Here is a 19,362-nt window from a genome sequence, read left to right on the forward strand (position 1 = left end):
CTGGGCATTGAGTCAAACAGAGCTTGGATGGAGTGTACAGGTACAGCTGCCCATGCAGCTTCAACACGATACCACAGTTCATCAAGAGTAGTGACTGGCGTATTGTGACGAGCCAGTTGCTCGGCCACCATTGACCACACGTTTTCAGTTGGTAAGAGATCTGGAGAATGTGCTGGCCAGAGCAGCATTCGAACATTTTCCGTATCCAGAAAGGCCCGTACAGGACCTGCAACATGCGGTCGTGCATTATCCTGCTGAAATGTGGGGTTTCGCAGGGATCGAATGAAGGGTAGAGCCACGGGTCGTAACACATCTGAAATGTAACGTCCACTGTTCAAAGTGCCGTCAGTGTGAACAAGAGGTGGCCCAGAGATGGCAGCACCGTACGGCAGATGGAATTTTACCGCCAGCGGCGAGAATGAGAAAATACTTAAAATGGCGACGTTTTCCTTACTTGAACAGCGTGCAATCATTCGTTTTCTGAATTTGTGTGGTGTGAAACCAATTGAAATTCATCGACAGTTGAAGGAGACATGTGGTGATGGAGTTATGGATATGTCGAAAGTGCATTCGTGGGTGCGACAGTTTAATGAAGGCAGAACATTGTGTGACAACAAACCGAAACAACCTCGGGCTCGCACAAGCCGGTCTGACGACATGATCGAGAAAGTGGAGAGAATTGTTTTGGGGGATCGCCGAATGACTGTTGAACAGATCGCCTCCAGAGTTGGCATTTCTGTGGGTTCTGTGCACGCGATCCTGTATGATGACCTGAAAATGCGAAACGTGTCATCCAGGTGGGTGCCACGAATGCTGACGGACGACCACACGATTGCCCATGTGGCATGTTGCCAAGCAATGTTGACGCGCAACGACAGCATGAATGGGACTTTCTTTTCGTCGGTTGTGTCAATGGATGAGACGTAGATGCCATTTTTCAATCCAGAAACAAAGCGCCAGTCAGCTCAATGGAAGCACACAGATTCACCGCCACCAAAAAAATTTCGGGTAACCGCAAGTGCTGAAAAAATGATGGTGTCCATGTCTTGGGACAGCGAGGGCGTAATCCTTACGCATTGCGTTCCAAAGGGCACTACGGTAACAGGTGCATCCTACGAAAATATTTTGAAGAACAAATTCCTTCCTGCACTGCAACAAAAACGTCAGGGAAGGGCTGCGCGAGTGCTGTTTCACCAAGGCAACGCACCCGCACATCGAGCTAACGTTACGCAACAGTTTCTTCACTTTGAAGTGATTCCTCATGCTCCCTACTCACCTGACTTGGCTCCTAGTGTCTTTTGACTTTTTCCAACAATGAAAGACACTCTCCGTGGCAGCACATTCACCAGCCGTGCTGCTATTGCCTCAGCGATTTTCCAGTGGTCAAAACAGACTCCTAAAGAAGCCTTCGCCGCTCCCATGGAATCATGGCATCAGCGTTGTGAAAAATGTGTACGTCTGCAGGGCGATTACGTCGAGAAGTAACGCCAGTTTCATCGATTTCGGGTGAGTAGTTAACTAGAAAAAAAAATCGGAGGCCTTAGAACTTGAATGCACCTCGTAGGTTTACACTAATAGCTTTCTAAAGACACGTCGATCGATCGACAAAATCGGATGAACCGTTTAGATTTTGAAAATTCGTTGCTGGGTGTTGTATAATTTACAGTCAGACTTTAAACTTGAAACTAATAAAGATATTGAAAATCTGATTACACTATCAGAATCTTCATGCAAATAGTGGTAATGTACGAGGGCGGTTCAATAAGTAATGCAACACATTTTTTTTTCTGAAACAGGGGTTGTTTTATTCAGCATTGAAATACACCAGGTTATTCCCCAATCTTTTAGCTACACAACACTATTTTTCAACGTAATCTCCATTCAATGCTATGGCCTTACGCCACCTTGAAATGAGGGCCTGTATGCCTGCACGGTACCATTCCACTGGTCGATGTCGGAGCCAACGTCGTACTGCATCAATAACTTCTTCATCATCCGCGTAGTGCCTCCCACGGAAGGCGTCCTTCATTGGGCCAAACATATGGAAATCCGACGGTGCGAGATCGGGGCTGTAGGGTGCATGAGGCAGAACAGTCCACTGAAGTTTTGTGAGCTCCTCTCGGGTGCGAAGACTTGTGTGAGGTCTTGCGTTGTCATGAAGAAGGAGAAGTTCGTTCAGATTTTTGTGCCTACGAACACGCTGAAGTCGTTTCTTCAATTTCTGAAGAGTAGCACAATACACTTCAGAGTTGATCGTTTGACCATGGGGAAGGACATCGAACAGAATAACCCCTTCAGCGTCCCAGAAGACTGTAACCATGACTTTACCGGCTGAGGGTATGGCTTTAAACTTTTTCTTGGTAGGGGAGTGGGTGTGGCGCCACTCCATTGATTCCCGTTTTGTTTCAGGTTCGAAGTGATGAACCCATGTTTCATCGCCTGTAACAATCTTTGACAAGAATTTGTCACCCTCAGCCACATGACGAGCAAGCAATTCCGCACAGATGGTTCTCCTTTGCTCTTTATGGTGTTCGGTTAGACAACGAGGGACCCAGCAGTAACAAACCTTTGAATATCCCAACTGGTGAACAATTGTGACAGCACTACCAACAGAGATATCAAGTTGAGCACTGAGTTGTTTGATGGTGATCCGTCGATCATCTCGAACGAGTGTGTTCGCACACTCCGCCATTGCAGGAGTCACAGCTGTGCACGGCCGGCCCGCACGCGGGAGATCAGACAGTCTTGCTTGACCTTGCGGCGATGATGACACATGCTTTGCCCAACGACTCACTGTGCTTTTGTCCACTGCCAGATCACCGTAGACATTCTGCAAGCGCCTATGAATATCTGAGATGCCCTGGTTTTCCGCCAAAAGAAACTCGATCACTGCTCGTTGTTTGCAACGCACATCCGTTACAGACGCCATTTTAACAGCTCCGTACAGCGCTGCCACCTGTCGGAAGTCAATGAAACTATACGAGACGAAGCGGGAATGTTTGAAAATATTCCACAAGAAATTTCCGGTTTTTTCAACCAAAATTGGCCGAGAAAAAAAATGTGTTGCTTTACTTATTGAACTGCCCTCGTACATGTTACTTTTCAAGGTATCATGATTCCTCTAGGTATTATTAATTTCTACATGAACTTTGAAATGTCTGCCATTATGGTTTCACAAAGTCAGCCAGCTTTGGCACTCCCGGCATACAAATCTCCTTCATCGACACAAAGCACAGTCCTCGATACAGTGTCAACATGGAATTCCCACTCACGCGGTCGGCCTTGACCACGTGCTGGGGCTACCCCCCCCCCCCCTCTCTTGCTCCGGCTAATGTTCGGCACCACGTGGTTGATGACGAGCCCTGGCTTGCCGTGCGGCCCGTGAGGCCACGCCAACTTCGAACTTAGAATATTTTCAGGGCGTCACAACTGTTACCTCACAAGGTCCGCTGCAACATTCTTGAGGGATGGTACCGATGATTTCCACAATCCGAGTACGGAGGTCTTGAAGATCCCGCGCTACAGTAGTTTCATGTAGCCCCAGAGAAAAAAAATCCCATGCTGTGATGTCAGAAGGACGTGGAGGCCAGTTCACGGGACCTTCACGTCCAATATAGCGGACTGGAAATGTTCGATCTAGAGGTACATTCAACGACCAGTGAGGTGGAGCACCATCTTGTCGAAACCAAATGTTTGGTTCCAGATCTTAACCCTGGGGAAAAGCGAACATATGCAACATGTCTAGGTATACCGTTGCTGTGACAGTCTCCTCAGCATAGACGAACGGCCCAGTTACCTTGTCGCACATGAGGCCACGCCAACACGCACTTTCGGGCTATCTCGAATCTTTTCCGTGGTAGTGTGCGCATTCTGTGACCCACAAATGAGGACGATATGCTTATTCACACATGCAGAGACATGAAATGTGGCCTCATCAGAAGACATTACACTTGACAAGACAGCAGGAGTCCGGTCGATTCAGTTAAGAATTTCGCATGAAAATCGATATCGCCGCTGCCTATCATCGGGATTCGTGGCCTGCAGAATCTGCACCTTGTACAAATACAAACGAAACCGCTTTTTGAGGACATGTGAAGCCTGACGAACGATCTGCGTAGACTTTATTGGAACTCTTGGAGGACATTCTCAAACTTTTGTTCAGAAACACGCCAATTCCTTGCACGTCGTTCCAAAATACTGCCACATTCCAGAAACTGCCGCTCTCCAGAAACTGTCACTTCCCAGAAACTGCCTATGTCGTGCTTTTATCCTCTTGGGATTTGGTTTTACTTTCTTCGAAACGTAACTCACTGCTTTTGAACCATAAAAATGGATTTGAACTCTGTCTACCAAAGCGCAGTTTATGCCTTCTCCTGATCGAACGTAACTTTCTCTGGGATGGAGAGCCATGATGCAACAAAAACTTGCCAAACGTTGACAAAAAATAGGCACTAGCTTTGGGTCGTTCTGCATCGAATCGAAAAGTCATACCTGAAACAAACAGATATTTAATATTTTTAAACCACCAGAAAAAAGGGCATTTTGGTGTAGATTTGTAGCGCATTGTACAGCAATTACAGTGATTTGGTTCTTATTTAGGAACCGTTAACACAGTAGAGTAACTGGATCGTTATCTCATTTGATAAATATTTCTGGAAAGATAATAGTACCTCTTGACATAACTACAGAACTACGTTCTGCTATGCAGCGATACGAATCAGAAGCCGATATACGAGGCAAAAAGACACATACATTGGTCTCTGTAGTGCATCCATACTCAGAGAATTTCATATACATTTAACTGATGCAAAAAAACTCAAGTTCTAGATAATGTTAAAAGAATCTGATAATGCTGTGACCTTAACTTTCACTGCCTTGTGAAAGTTCATCACTTCACTGGATACACGTGGCAATGAGTGTATGCTATCGTATTGATAATAGAGTGCATCCTGTGAAATATTTTATGTCTTGGGTGACTCGAAAGAAAGTGTCTTCTCATCAGAGTTCAGTGAACGAAAAGGAGAATGAGATGTCCTGCACGTTAAGGAATTAATTTTTTGTTTACTGTAAATGGCCTGATTTACGCCCTGTGTTTCACTGCAGCTCATTCAAAGATTTCGAGCGTACTGGATGAAAGCTACTTTGCGTACTAGCAAATTAAGTGGCGCAATAATATCATTGCACTGGTATTCGGGAGAGCGGGGGTTCAGATCCCCGTTCAGCTAGGTAGATTTAGGTTGTTGATTATTTCGGTAAATCGCTTAAGGCAAAGGTTGGTGTAACACTAACGGCCCTTAGCAAATTGGCAATCGCGGATAATGTTAACCTTACCCTGACTGTGACTGTACCTAATGACAAAGAATAGAACTATAATTTCCTAATTGCGAAGTAAGTGAAACAATAACAACAGCAAATCAAACGGGTTTTGAACTGACTTTTTATTGATACGAAAGTAAACTATAATTATCTATACATGCGGTCGCCAGCCTAATTAGGCAACTCGGTATCAAGTTTTATGTCAAAGCGGAAATAAACTTCACCTAAGAAAACTACCCTCACTTGATACCTTAACTAACACAGTTTCTGTCAATGTTAAACAGCAGCCTGTCCCGGAAAACAGCTAACCCTTATGCAGAACACAGAATGGCCAATAAATGCAGTAGTACACACTCTCTCACAATAACACTTTCTATGGCAAAAACTACTGTACAATATAATGAACAAATGCAGAAGGACATATGAACCTAATAACGAAGTCTGGCTATAGCATGACCTATTATTTTTAATTAACTATCACAAAAAAGATCATGATTTTGAAACAGTACTGATTTCTATGGGCTTCTGAAATTTGCACATGAAGTTACTCTGTACAAATGGGCAGTACAGTTATTGTTTATAAGAAAAGTTTTGATGCAGAATAAGTGATTGTACTGATAGTTGCACTTGCTCAGAAGGAGGCTTTACTTTCTTTTATCACATAAGTTAAGCAGCTTTTGGGGTCCCTTAAACTGGTATTGTTTAAAGAACTATAATCAACTGTATACAGTAACATACCAAATTATGAAAATGGCAAATACCTTTAATAATAACTTGAAGTATAATGAGTACTGAAAAATCAGGTCAGCTGTTAACAAGGGGACCGAGCAACTAATCTCTCATTGGACTCAAAGTCAAACTGGCTTTGTAAACGACTGCACAACTTGTAAAACCACTTTAAAACATTTACAAAGAAACAAAGAAGTTTACAAACCTGTTCGAAGTGAAATAATAGTGCTGTCTCCTTATAAATTTTACTCACAGATAGCAACAAGCACTTCAAATTTTTGTCATTGATTAGTTTAATGATATATTCTTATTTAATAAACACACTTTAGGAAACTTTAAGATGAAAAATTAGATGGAGTAAATCATTTGCTATTGTAGAGAAAACCAACTAAACTTCATACTCCACAAAGTTAATAAAAACTGCAAAATGTTTTACTGCCAAAGTTGTCAGTTTAATAAAAACTGGATGCTCGGAGTTAATACACCTGGAAACGACCCTGTCTAGGAATGTGACTGGAGATAATCACGGGTGCGCACACGTAATTTATTAGTTCCACAAAAAGTTATTATTCAATACAGAATACTTTGTAACACCATAGCTCTAATACTCTACTGATTTATTTTGCCTTTTTGTTTTATTTAATGTTACATCGTTGAGCTTCTGTAAATATATTTGATTGAATCAATAACACGAAATTGTATACTCCTTTCCTTGTAAAAAAAGACCTTTGGATGTCATGGTTTGATTCTATGAAATGTAGTATATCTGTCATTTAAATTATTTGTCCCATTTGGAAGGAAATAAACTTACTGTATATAATTGAAATTTCTGTGTGAATAATTTTTTGTATAAATGTCAATATGTGCAAATGTTCTGTTTTATTTAAAATGTTTGGTTGCTGTTATGTAAACTGCTGACCTTCACTTAGGATTCTTAGTTATTCCGTATGGAGAAGTTAGTGTGGTTCCTCTCGGGAACGGAAGTTCGTAGCGCGCGCAAATTGTGGTTGGCCTAGGAAGAAAAGGTGGAACCAAGAGTCAGTCGGGGACGAGCTACCAAACTGTGCACTGCCATGTAAAAGTTGTATATTGTGCTGGTGCTGAGAGAGGCTTTTTCTGCCACTCTCCAATGCCTCGGATGAATGGATAAATAGCTGGAACGATTCTGGAATTGACATCCATCATAGCCACCAAGAATGGACAGAGTCCAGCAATTCTGCCTGCAAATCCACCAGCCAACATGCAGTTGCCACCACATTGCGCAATCACTGTAACGGAATACTATAATAATGTGCAGTGAAAGATCGGCTTATTGGATGTGTTAGTGTGCTCAAATACTGTATAAGGTAACTTATAATTTAATTCATGTACCTACCTTGATTTTTTCCCTCTCACAACACCTCTCAGGTTCCTCTCCATTTAAACTATGATTACCGAGTGTCCTAGTTCGTGGAAAAAATGAAAGCCTCAGAACATTAAATAATGTTGTTTGATCTTGGGTAAGAAGGGAGTGTTCATATTTACTGTGGATTTAGTGAAATTGTGCGAGGTAGTAAATGGTCTTGTGAAAGCCTCCCGGGGACGGAAACAGTCTAATTTAAAGTTTTGTGGAGTTTCGAAGTCACCTATTTGCTCATTTACTTGAAAGTAGAAGACTGTGGTAATAAAGACAATTTGCAGTTTCTTTTAAAGATTAAAAGCTCTTGAAACTGAGGCTTATAAAGTGTTGCTTAGTTAGTGGTCATAGTGCTGCCTGCAGTATATTTTAAAAGGTGAGTCAGTTCTTGCAAATTTGTCAACATTATGTTTCACTGTAGTAAAAGTGGAAAACTGCAATTGTGGATAGTTATATATTCATGTTTGCTAAGTGTTTGTATCTCTTGTGTATTGGAAGTGCATATTAATAGTATAACAGGATCCACAGTTTGTCTATTGTGCTAATGCTAGGTAACAAGTAACAGGAAGTCCACTATTTATGAAAACAATAATATCTTTATTCAAAAGATAGTGAGAAGCAACCTGTTAGTGGATTCCAATTAACTTTCATTTTAAATAGTAAAGTAATTAACTAAGAGAGACTTAACCTATGTCCAGTTTATGATTCTGCAGTGAATGTTAATAGCAACGTTATAAAATTTATTCGGTTTGAAAAAGCCTTCAAAGTAATAGTGTGTTTCGTAATCTGTTATATTTACGCAAATAGTTTGTCCTGCTCTGTCAGCTTCCCATCTTAACCGTGAACATATGCAGGTGTCAGAGTTCATTGCACTCGCTTGTGGCAAAGTATAGGTTGTTTTTGTCAGTTGAAGTTACTCACATCTAATTTCTTTAACAAGAGTGTTAATCATTCACTTGCCTCATTAGACTGGCGACCGTTTTCTTTACTCTTTAAACAGTGTAGCTAAGTAAAATGTTATTTGTTACTGTTTAAATGTTTACGTAATCCTGACTTTCACTTCCGATAAGCCACCTCCTTTAGGTACAACACGGTCAACATTACAAAATTCCTCTCAGAGGGTAACACTGCTCTGTTGCGTTATACCATAATTGCTTTAATAAGATTGTTTTATTTCACGACCTGCCTCCAACTTTAAGGTTATGGTACAGCAGTAGCAGACAGGAGTTTACACGTGGGTTTTCCGTGACAGTACTATTTGTTCTGTTGGGGCACAGTACGTAATAAGCCAAACTTGGTATTTGATTATATAAGCTACGTAAATGCTGTTGCAGTGTTATAACTTGGTCTACTGGATGTACATATTAAGGTAACAGTTCTGCTGAAGCTCATGGAGCTTGTGGCATTACAGTGGGTATAAAATTGGCGGTAAAGCAACGATGGTTCTTGATTTTAGCCACTCCCTGATACAGCTCTTCCTGGCGTCTTAAATTTAAACAACCAGGGCCAATAATGATACCATGGTCGATAGACCGTTTTACATTCCGTTGTTGTTATGGTCTTCGGTTCAGAGACTGGTCTGATGCAGTTCTCCATGCTACTTTATCCTGTGCAAGCTTCTTCATCACCGAGTAACTACTGCAACCTACATCCCTCTGAATCTGCTTACTGTATTCATCTCTTCGTCCCCCTCTATTATTTTTACTCTCCATGCTGCCCTCCCATACTACATTGGTGATCCCTTGATGCCTCAGAACATGTCCTACCAACCGATCCCTTCTTCTAGTCCAGTTATGAAACAAATTCCTCTTCTCCCCAATTCTATTCAGTACCCTACATTAGTTACGTGATCTAACCATCTAATCTTCAGCATTCCTCTGTAGCACCACATTTCGAAAGTTTCTATTCTCTTCTTGTCTAAACTAGTTACCGTCCATGTTTCACTTCTATACATGGCTAAAGTCCATATAAATACTTTTAGAAGACTTCTTGAGACTTAAATCTGTACTAGATGTTAACAAATTTCTCTTCTTCAGAAACGCTTACCTTACCATTGCCAGTCTACATTTTATATCCTCTCTACTTCGACCATCATCAGTTATTTTGCTTCCCAAACAGCAAAACTCATTTACTGCTTCAAGTGTCTCATTTCCTAATCCATTCCATCAGCGTTGCCTGATTTAATTCTACATTCCATTATTCATTTTGCTTTTGCTGATGTTAATCTTATATCCTCATTTCAAGACTCTGTCCATTCAGTTCAACTTCTCTTCCACGTCCTGACAGAATTACAGTGTCGTCGACAAACCTCAAAGTTTTTATTTCTTCTACATGGATTTTAATTCCTACTCCAAATTTTTCTTTTGTTTCCGTTACTGCTTGCTCAATACACAGATTAAATAACATCGGAGATAGGCTACTGCCCTGTCTCACTCCCTTTTCAACCACTGCTTCCCTTTTGTGCCCCCTACTCTTATAACTGCCGTCTGGTTTCTGTACAAATTGTAAATAGCCTTTCGCTCCCTATATTTGACACCTGCCACCTTCACAATTTGAAAGAGAGTATTGCAGTCAACATTGTCAAAAGCTTTCTCTAAGTCTACAAATGCTAGAAACGTAGGTTTGCCTTTGTTTAATCTATCTTCTAAGATAAGTCGTAGGGTCAGTATTGCCTCAAGTGTTCTTCTAAGATAAGTGGTAGGGTCAGTGTTGCCTCACGTGTTCCAACATTTCTACGGAATCCAAACCGATCTTCCCCGAGGTAGGCTTCTGCCGTAACTTTACATTCTATCCGAGGCTAATTTACATGCTCGTCAGCTCTTCTTGCCTCACTTTATACATCCAAATTAATCACAATAGCTGACCAAGGCTGCCGCTGACCACTCAACAACACAATCAGAACTCGAATATGCCACTCGCCATAAAGGAATCAAACGCCTTGCGCGCCAAGTACAGCTTTTTCCAGCCCTGTCAAACTACTTCCGTAGCAGCGGAGCTTTGCTGCACGTTTTGCGTTTAGCTTCCCTACGTACGGACCAGTAAAATATACAGAATTCTTACAAATTATTACATTCATGGTGTTACGTATAAAACCAGAGGTACCATTACAATACAATAGCTTAAAACGCCAAAATAATTAACATAATTATTACATATTTACACAACCAAAGATCTTGCCTATGCAGAGGCCGCTTTGGAAAACGTAGGTTGCCAGCTTTAACGTTCATTTGGTAGGATCCTAGGGACACGATACCCGTGTGAGGAGTCGGGTGAGTCAGAGCTATTCTGTCGAGGAGCTCCTGGAAGAGCTAAAAAATTAAGCAAATTCCAGTGTTACATTGTTGATTTTCTTTATTTAAACTTACGAATTGTCGCCTGAATATGTTTCTTATATTTCATTTGATCTGTTTCTAATATCGTGTTATAATTTCATGTATTGACTCGTTCCATGACCATGGAGACTTCTCCTTAATTTGGTCCCACGGAACAATAAATGAATAAATAAGATACACTAGTGTACACTTTCAACAGAGAACTTATTCCGGTTGTACATAAACCTATCGATTACTGGTATTACAGTCCTTTGAAAAGGACTTCCTTCCCTGTTCCCCAGTCCGAACTCGTGGTCCGTTTCTAACAACTTCTTCGACGACAGGGCGCTAAACCGTCACCTTCCTTCGTTTTAATTTTTTTAATTAATTGAATTATAACGTCCCTCAAGAGGCCGCTTTGGAAAACGTAGGTTGCCAGCTTTAACGTTCATTTGGTACGATCCTAGGGACACGATACCCGTGTGAGGAGTCGGGTGAGTCAGAGATGTATTAAGCCTACCTGGGTAAAATAGAGATGTGTTAAACCTAATCTTTTAGCTGAACATTATACCTCTTAATACGTAGATTACGACAGAACTTTAAATTTTTAAATTCTGTCAATAATCAAATTTTTGTTGCTCCTGAATACCACAAGGCAGGCATCCTGCAACAGGGAACAGGTTCCGGAAAGGTCACTTACTAGTACTGATTGCTAGTGACCCCCATGGGAATTTTAGAAAAATCGTATGTTCCTCTTTGAAGAAATAGTTATATCAATTTTTTAAACTGCCTGCTGACCAGAAAATACGTAGTGGTTTTTCAGTCCTTGGCAGAGGGGTTTTTCAGCATAACCGCATCTCCCAACACGATGATGAATGAGTTCATTATACAAAGATTTCTCCATCGACGTAAGCTAGCCGAACGATCTTCTGTGTCCCGTAGTAATATGGCACAACAGGTCTCTGTGAGCACAATGTGGAACTGACGGTACCTGCTTACACTCAGATGTTAACAAGATCGCGTTATCTCCGATAAACTTCGTGTGACGTTAAACTAAATTGCTGGAAAAGCCGGAAACTGTGACCATTGCGAAGGTCGCAGCGGTAAGCTACTCACAGATAACGCTCATTGCCACGACTGATTAAGTGTGGCTGACTTCTGCGGAGTTTTCCAACTCGACGGGGCTTGCGCACAATTTAATCGCCAGGTGGCACATCATCCTAACCTGACATTCCCCGCAAGACGGATCGGCAGCAGTGTTCTGGCTTCTTTGCCACCTATGTCTTCAGACATTATTCCTTGGATTTTTGCCTGTGGCGATGACTGAACTGCGAATTCTAAACATGAAAAGTAAACAGAACAGACGAATTGATTGATCGGATTATGAACAGTGCGGCAATCATGAAAGAACGCCAAGACGACCTTAGAAGGGCTACACATGGTATTTGTCAAGAAATATAAACTGAATCGCTGTTGATGCATTGTGGATACTAGACAGCCGCTGGTCAGATATTTTCCAAGGAGAATCGCCAACCAGCCGTACATTTTGAGAAGTTATTTTAGGAGGGTTTCCCAGAAACTAATGCAGCACATTTTTTCTCCGCCGAAAACAATGCTACGAATGCGAAACGTTACGTATGTATTATTTCAAGCCTCCTGAGGGAGCGCGCCAAGTTTCTGTCACTTCCGAGAGATAGCGTAGCTGCAGGACAGTTTGAAAATGGCGTCTGTAGGTGATGTACAGGGTGTTTCAAAAATGACCGGTATATTTGAAACGGCAATAAAAACTAAACGAGCAGCGATAGAAATACACCGTTTGTTGCAATATGCTTGGGACAACAGTACGTTTTCAGGCGGACAAACTTTCGAAATTACAGTAGTTACAATTTTCAACAACAGATGGCGCTGCAAGTGATGTGAAAGATATAGAAGACAACGCAGTCTGTGGGTGCGCCATTCTGTACGTCGTCTTTCAGCTGTAAGCGTGTGCTGTTCACAACGTGCAAGTGTGCTGTAGACAACATGGTTTATTCCTTAGAACAGAGGATTTTTCTGGTGTTGGAATTTCACCACCTAGAACACAGTGTTGTTGCAACAATACGAAGTTTTCAACGGAGGTTTAATGTAACCAAAGGACCGAAAAGCGATACAATAAAGGATCTGTTTGACAAATTTCAACGGACTGGGAACGTGACGGATGAACGTGCTGGAAAGGTAGGGCGACCACGTACGGCAACCACAGAGGGCAACGCGCGGCTAGTGCAGCAGGTGATCCAACAGCGGCCTCGGGTTTCCATTCGCCGTGTTGCAGCTGCGGTCCAAATGACGCCAACGTCCACGTATCGTCTCATGCGCCAGAGTTTACACCTCTATCCATACAAAATTCAAACACGGTAACCCCTCAGCGCCGCTACCATTGCTGCACGAGAGACATTCGCTAACGATATAGTGCACAGGATTGATGACGGCGATATGCATGTGGGCAGCATTTGGTTTACTGACGAAGCTTATATTTACCTGGACAGCTTCGTCAATAAACAGAACTGGCGCATATGGGGAACTGAAAAGCCCCATGTTGCAGTCCCATCGTCCCTGCATCCTCAAAAAGTACTGGTCTGGGCCGCCATTTCTTCCAAAGGAATCATTGGCCCATTTATCAGATCCGAAACGATTACTGCATCACGCTATCTGGACATTCTTCGTGAATTTGTGGCGGTACAAACTGCCTTAGACGACACTGCGACCACCTCGTGGTTTATGCAAGATGGTGCCCGGCCACATCGCACGGCCGACGTCTTTAATTTCCTGAATGAATATTTCGATGATCGTGTGATTGCTTTGGGCTATCCGAAACATACAGAAGGCGGCGTGGATTGGCCTCCCTATTCGCCAGACATGAACCCCTGTGACTTCTTTCTGCGGGGACACTTGAAAGACCAGGTGTACCGCCAGAATCCAGAAACAATTGAACAGCTGAAGCAGTACATCTCATCTGCATGTGAAGCCATTCCGCCTGACACGTTGTCAAAGGTTTCGGGTAATTTCATTCAGAGACTACGCCATATTATTGCTACGCATGGTGGATATGTGGAAAATATCGTACTATAGAGTTTCCCAGACCGCAGCGCGATCTGTTGTTGACTATTGTAACTACTGTAATTTTGAAAGTTTGTCTGCCTGAAAATGTACTGTTGTCCCAAGCATATTGCAACAAACGGTGTATTTCTATCGCTGCTCGTTTAGTTTTTATTACCGTTTCAAATATACCGGTCATTTTTGAAACACCCTGTACAAGCAACGTGCCGTCATTGAATTTCTCACTGTAGAGAAAGAAACTGTGGGGAATATTCACAAACGCTTGTGCAGAGTCTATGGAGCATCTGTTGTCGACAGAAGGACAGTTAGTCGCTGGGCACGGAGGGTGAGGTCATCAGAAGGCGGTTCGGCGGAGCTCCACGATTTGCGGCGGTCGTCAGAGACCATCCACGGCTGTCACACCTGACATGTTGCAGCGAGCTGATGTCATTGGCGACGACAACGCATTACGACTCGGCAGTTGGCGCCGCATCTGTCAATCAGCAAGGGGTGTGTGGATGCAAAGTCTGAGGACCGCTGAACACATCGCAAAACAGGGTTGGTCAGTGTTACCCAATCCACCCTTCAGCCCTGACCTAGTGTCTCGGACTTCCACTTGTTCGGACCATTACAGGATCCCATTCATGGAAGACAGTTTGAGAACGATGAGGAGGTGATTCACACAGTAAAGCACTGGACAAAGATTGGTACCGACAGGGCGCACACGCCCTTACAGGGCTATTACAAATGATTGAAGCGATTTCATAAATTCACTGTAGCTCCATTCATTGACATACGGTCACGACACACTACAGATACGTAGAAACACTCATAAAGTTTTGTTCGGCTGAAGCCGCACTTCAGGTTTCTGCCGTCAGAGCGCTCGAGAGCGCAGTGAGACAAAATGGCGACAGGAGCCGAGAAAGCGTATGTCGTGCTTGAAATGCACTCACATCAGTCAGTCATAACAGTGCAACGACACTTCAGGACGAAGTTCAACAAAGATCCACCAACTGCTAACTCCATTCGGCGATGGTATGCGCAGTTTAAAGCTTCTGGATGCCTCTGTAAGGGGAAATCAACGGGTCGGCCTGCAGTGAGCGAAGAAACGGTTGAACGCGTGCGGGCAAGTTTCACGCGTAGCCCGCGGAAAATTGGCTCATGGCACAACTGGAGACCGACAGCGCCGACTTCATCTTTCAACAGGATGGTGCTTCACCGCACTTCCATCATGATGTTCGGCATTTCTTAAACAGGACATTGGAAAACCGATGGTTCGGTCGTGGTGGAGATCATGATCAGCAATTCATGTCATGGCCTCCACGCTCTCCCGACTTAACCCCATGCGATTTCTTTCTGTAGGGTTACGTGAAAGATTCAGTGTTTAAACCTCCTCTACCAAGAAACGTGCCAGAACTGCGAGCTCGCGCAACGATGCTTTCGAACTCATTGATGGGGACAAGCTGCGCCGAGTGTGGGAGGAACTTGATTATCGGCTTGATGTCTGCCGAATCACTAAAGGGGCACATATCGAACATTTGTGAATGACTAAAAAACTTTTTGAGTTATTGTACGTGTGTGCAAAGCATTTTGAAAATTTCTCAAATAATAAAGTTATTGTAGAGCTGTGAAATCGCTTCAATCATTTGTAATAACCCTCTATTTCGCGCTGAAGGAATGCAATAGAACGGATGGAGATTACGTGGAAAAATAGGGTGCGCAGATAAAACATCATTCTTTCGTGCATGTAATTCTCATTATGTTCAAAAAGAATTGTTGAAGAAAACCCTCATATTTAGGCAACCAGTTCATGCATCTCAATAATGCCATCCTCAGGCCACTTACGCCCTTCATGTATAGACAGTCAGATACACAGAAACTTGCGTATTGGAGTCATCAGTAACTGTATACCGTAAATTCATTTTTCTTACGATGACTTGACAAGTCGAAGGAAACACCCTAAAACAGAATTCACGGTAACTACACTCATGATCATAAATTAAGGATAATGCTGATACATGGTAAAAGGACGCTCTGGTGGGCGGTCTGCGGGTTTAAAAAATGGTTCAAATGGCTCTGAGCACTATGGGACTCAACTGCTGTGGTCATAAGTCCCCTAGAACTTAGAACTACTTAAACCTAACTAACCTAAGGACAGCACACAACACCCAGCCATCACGAGGCAGAGAAAATCCCTGACCCCGCCGGGAATCGAACCCGGGAACCCGGGCGTGGGAAGCGAGAACGCTACCGCACGACCACGAGATGCGGGCATCTGCGGGTTTAAACCACGTCGCCCAGGCAGTGCATTTGACCTGCGGTCGTCGCACGGTGGTGCTGGCAGCAGTCCACATACGCAGAAGTGTAGTGGTGCATGTCAGATTACGGTGCAGCGAGTAAGTGTGCAGGCGTTTTCAGACGTGCTTATGGTGACTGTGTGTTGAAAATGGCTCGAAAAACACATATTGATGATATAATATTACTTGAAAATACAGCTCTTCGGTTGCACAGGTAAAAAATTTTCAACTTTACCTAGGTTTCAACTGCTCTAAGGCAGCCTTCATCAGAAGTAAAAAATGAAGGCTGCCTTAGAGCAGTTGAAACCTAGGTAAAGTTGAAAATTTTTTTACCTGTGCAACCGAAGAGCTGTATTTTCAAGTAATATTATAAATTTCGTCTACGGCTGCTGCATTATCGGCCATGTTCAAAATTAACATATTGATGACGTTATGAGAGGCAGAATACTAGGGCGACTGGAGGCTGGTCAAACACAGCAGGTCGTAGCACGGGCCCTCTGTGTGCCACAAAGTGTGATCTCAAGATTATGGCGACGATGCCAGCAGACAGGAAACGTGTTCAGGCGCTACAGTACGGGACGTCCACAGTGCACAACACCACAAGAAGATCGATATCTCATCATCAGTACCAGCAGACGGCCACGGGGTACTGCAGGTAGCCTTACTCGGGACTTTACCGCAGCCACTGGAACAGTTGTTTCCAGACACACAGTCTACAGACGACAGAACAGACATGGTATTATCGCCCAGATACCTGCAAGGTGCATACCACTGTCCCCTGGCCACAGGAGAGCCCGTAAAGCCTGGTATCAAGATCACAGAACGTGGTCATTGGAGCAGTAGTCCCAGGTTATGTTCACGGACGAGTCCAGGTATAGTTTGAACAGTGACTGTCGCCGGTTTTTCATCTGTCGTGAACCAGGAACCAGATACCAACCCCTTAATGTCCTTGAAAGGGACCCCTTATGGAGGTCGTGTTTTGATGGTGTAGGGTGGGATTATGATTGGTACTCGTACACCCATGCATGTCTCTGACAGAGGAACTGGGGACTGTAACAGGTGCATCGGGACGTCATTTTGCACCAGTATATCCGTCTTTTCAGGGGTGCAGTGGGTCCCACCTTCCGCCTGATGGATGATAATGCACGGCTCCACCGAGCTGCCGTCGTGGAGAAGTACCTTGAAACAGAAGATGTCAGGTGAATGGAGCGGCCTGCTTGTTCTCCAGAACTAAACTCCATTGAGCACGTCTGGGACGCTCTCGGTCGACGTACCGCTGACGTCTTCAAACCCCTAGGACACTTCAGTAGCTCCGACAAGCACTGGTGCAAGAATGGGAGGCTATACCCCAGCAGCTGCTCGACCACCTGAACCAGAGTATGCCAACCCGTTGTGCGCCCTGTGTAGGTGTACATGGTGATCATATCCCATATCGATGTCGGGGTGCATCCGCAGGAACAGTGGCGTTTTGTAGCACGTGTCTTTCGGGACGGTTTTCTCATCTTATCACCAATACTCTGGACTTACAAATCTGTGTCGTGTGTGTTCCCTATATGCCTATGCTATTAGCGACAGTTTTGTGTAGTGCCACGTTTTGTGGCACCACATTGGGCAATTATCCTTAATTTATGAGCATGAGTGTAGTTACTGATGGCTCCAGAACGCAAGTATCGATATATCTGATTGTCTACACATGAAGTCCATATGGTGCCTGAAGATGTGATTACTGAGATGCCGAAACTGGTTACCTAAATAAAATGACTTCTCAAAACGCACGACCATTTGGAGGTTTCCCTTGGTAAATAAACACTCAGGTGACTGAGGTACCTCCTAATATCTTGTCGGACCTTCTTCTGCCCGACTGAGTGCAGCAGCTCGACGTGCAGTGAACTTTCTCGAATTGTCCAGAATGTTCTTCCAACCAACTGCGGACAACTGTGGCTTGGTGACATAGCGCACTGTCATCCATAAAATTTCCATCATTTCTTGGGTATGTGAAGTTCGTGAATGGCTGCAAGTTGCCGAACATAACCACTTCCAATTAATCATCCGTTCAGCTGCACCAGAGGACCCAGTCCATTCCATGTCAACACAGCGCACACCATTATGGAACCGTTACCAGCTAGCACAGTGCCTTGTAGACAACTTAGGTCAATGCCCTCGTGGGGTCTGCGCCACACTCGAACGCTACCATCCGCTCTTGCCAACTGAAATCGGAACCAGACCACTGTGTTCCAGTCGTTCATGAGCCCAGGGAGGCGCTGCAACCGCTGTCGTGCTGTTAGCAAAGGCACTCGTGTTGGTCGTCTGCTACCATAGCCCATTATCGCCAAATTTCGCCTCACTGTCCTAACATATATGTCCATCGTACGTCGCACATTGATTTCTGCGGTTATTCCACGCACTGTTGCTTGTACCGAGGAGGTGCCGCAATGGTTAGCACACTGGACTCGCATTCGAGAGGACGACGGTTCAAACCCGCGTCCGGTCATCCTGATTTAGGTTTTCTGTGATTTCCCTAAATACACTCCTGGAAATTGAAATAAGAACACCGTGAATTCATTGTCCCAAGAAGGGGAAACTTTATTGACACATTCCTGGGATCAGATACATCACATGATCACACTGACAGAACCACAGGCACATAGACACAGGCAACAGAGCATGCACAATGTCGGCACTAGTTCAGTGTATATCCACCTTTCGCAGCAATGCAGGCTGCTATTCTCCCATGGAGACGATCGTAGAGATGCTGGATGTAGTCCTGTGGAACGGCTTGCCATGCCATTTCCACCTGGCGCCTCAGTTGGACCAGCGTTCGTGCTGGACGTGCAGACCGCGTGAGACGACGCTTCATCCAGTCCCAAACATGCTCAATGGGGGACAGATCCGGAGATCTTGCTGCCCAGGGTAGTTGACTTACACCTTCTAGAGCACGTTGGGTGGCACGGGATACATGCGGACGTGCATTGTCCTGTTGGAACAGCAAGTTCCCTTGCCGGTCTAGGAATGGTAGAACGATGGGTTCGATGACGGTTTGGATGTACCGTGCACTATTCAGTGTCCCCTCGACGATCACCAGTGGTGTACGGCCAGTGTAGGAGATCGCTCCCCACACCATGATGCCGGGTGTTGGCCCTGTGTGCCTCGGTCGTATGCAGTCCTGATTGTGGCGCTCACCTGCACGGCGCCAAACACGCATACGACCATCATTGGCACCAAGGCAGAAGCGACTCCC

Source organism: Schistocerca cancellata, chromosome 1 (assembly GCF_023864275.1).
Source record: "Schistocerca cancellata isolate TAMUIC-IGC-003103 chromosome 1, iqSchCanc2.1, whole genome shotgun sequence".
Lineage (NCBI taxonomy): Eukaryota > Metazoa > Arthropoda > Insecta > Orthoptera > Acrididae > Schistocerca > Schistocerca cancellata.